The sequence below is a fragment of the Tachypleus tridentatus genome, chromosome 6 (assembly GCF_004210375.1).
Source record: "Tachypleus tridentatus isolate NWPU-2018 chromosome 6, ASM421037v1, whole genome shotgun sequence".
Classification (NCBI taxonomy): Eukaryota; Metazoa; Arthropoda; class Merostomata; order Xiphosura; family Limulidae; genus Tachypleus; species Tachypleus tridentatus.
The window spans coordinates 106768809-106770831 of record NC_134830.1 but is presented as its reverse complement, the minus strand read 5'-3'; positions in this window follow the sequence as shown (position 1 = coordinate 106770831).

Here is a 2023-nt window from a genome sequence, read left to right as displayed (position 1 = left end):
TATCTAGATAAACTCTATTGGCTTTTTAATTAAAACATATGAGCATGAATCAAAATACAAATTGTAAAAGGTAAAATCACTTGAGCCAATAGTGCTTGAATTCAATAACACACTGGGTATATTGGACACTTGGGCCAATAATAGTGCTTGAATTTAATAACACCCTGGGTATCTTGAACATTTGGACCAATAGTACTTGAATTCAATACCACACTGGGTATTTTCAACATGTGGAGCAATACTGCTTTGAATTCAATGCATTAGATAAATTGATTTATTTCTGTTTAGTATGGAATGGTGTCCTATGTGCAAATAACATATATAAATATATTTACAAAACATACTAATGTTTGATTCCACTTCCTCTGTGATTTTTAAACATTTACATAGAGAAAGTCATATTAATAAGATATAGCTCTTCACAATCCATATATGATGTTGTACTCATATAATTACATGGGGCATTAGTGTGGAAGTTTGTGTAAGTGTTAATTAAGCAATATAAACAATAATTTGGTAATAACTGTGCTGGTTATTACATGTGTGAGTGTGTGTGAAGATATTTATCTAAACACACTACAATTATTTTCATTAACCAAGTTAGTTCATTGGCAAAACTTCTTAAAATTTAAAGCATTTAACCTTAGATATTACTATTTACTTTGCATACAATAAACATATTTTCAAAAGTAATGAATTTGGAGAGAGTTTCTAAAGAAAAAAAGATCATTGAAATACAATATTTCTCAGCATCTCCAAAGTTATTTTAATATTAGTTATGTTAAGTAACTTCTAGAGTGATGACATTCACTGCCCAAATATGTTTATATCTTTTATACTAAATTTCGAACCTGTTGTTACACTAATATTACAACTGGACCAATTGTTTTGGTTCAGCAACATTATGGACTTACAATGTTAAAATTTGGGATTTGATTCCCTGCATTTATCTTAAGCTGCTTTGCTAGAAAACAAACTACTTTTGTTTTCTATAAAACCAAATAATTTCCTGCTTATATTGAAGATTGTTAAAAAAACAGAGATTTGTAAATTTCTTATTTGAATACTTTAATATATGTATTTGTTTTGGAATTTCGCACAAAGCTACTCGAGGGCTATCTGTGCTAGCCGTCCCTAATTTAGCAGTGTAAGACTAGAGGGAAGGCAGCTAGTCATCACCACCCACCGCCAACTCTTGGGCTACTCTTTTACCAACGAAAAGTGGGATTGACCGTACATTATAACGCCCCCACGGCTGGGAGGGCGAGCATGTTTGGCGCGACGCGGGCGCGAACCCGCGACCCTCGGATTACGATTCGCGCGCCTTACGCGCTTGGCCATGCCGGGCCCGGTAAAAGATGAATATCCATTGCTAAGTGCTGAAACTCAGCGAATCCTAATTCCATTTGCGACGTCATATCTCTGCGAAGCTGGATTTTGGCGGTTGCTGTGATAAAAAGCAAGTACCCCGCAAAAATTAATGTGGAACAGGAAATGAGGGTGGCGATTCCACGGTTTGAGAAGCTGTGCAGTACTCAACAGGCGCACACATCCCATTAGTTATTGTGGTTATTTAAAACTGAAATAAAAATATTATTTTTACTTTCGGTTCACGTGTATTATTCTTTCAAACGGCTACTACGTTGTTGGGATATAAATACTTATTATCAGTTATGTCGAGAAACCCACTTGTTGAGAAATTTATATGCAAAAACGGCTCGTTTGGGTTGAGAAAATATTTTACGTAGAAGGTCGAAACGTTGTTCGCTCTTCTATGTAAAATATTTTCTCAACCCAAACGAGCCGTTTTTGCATATAAAAATACTTATTATGTTTTAAGTTATGTGAACCTAACTACTTAATAAACGGAACTGTTAGGTTTTTCTTTTTTGCCTAAAGGCACAGTGAAAAAATTGCTGAGACACTGAGGACGGCGTGAACCGAGAAGGTTTGGGATATGCTGTATATGTATAAACAAGAAGGCGGCTCTGTTAGTTACATGTAGACTGTAAACAGCTCCCGA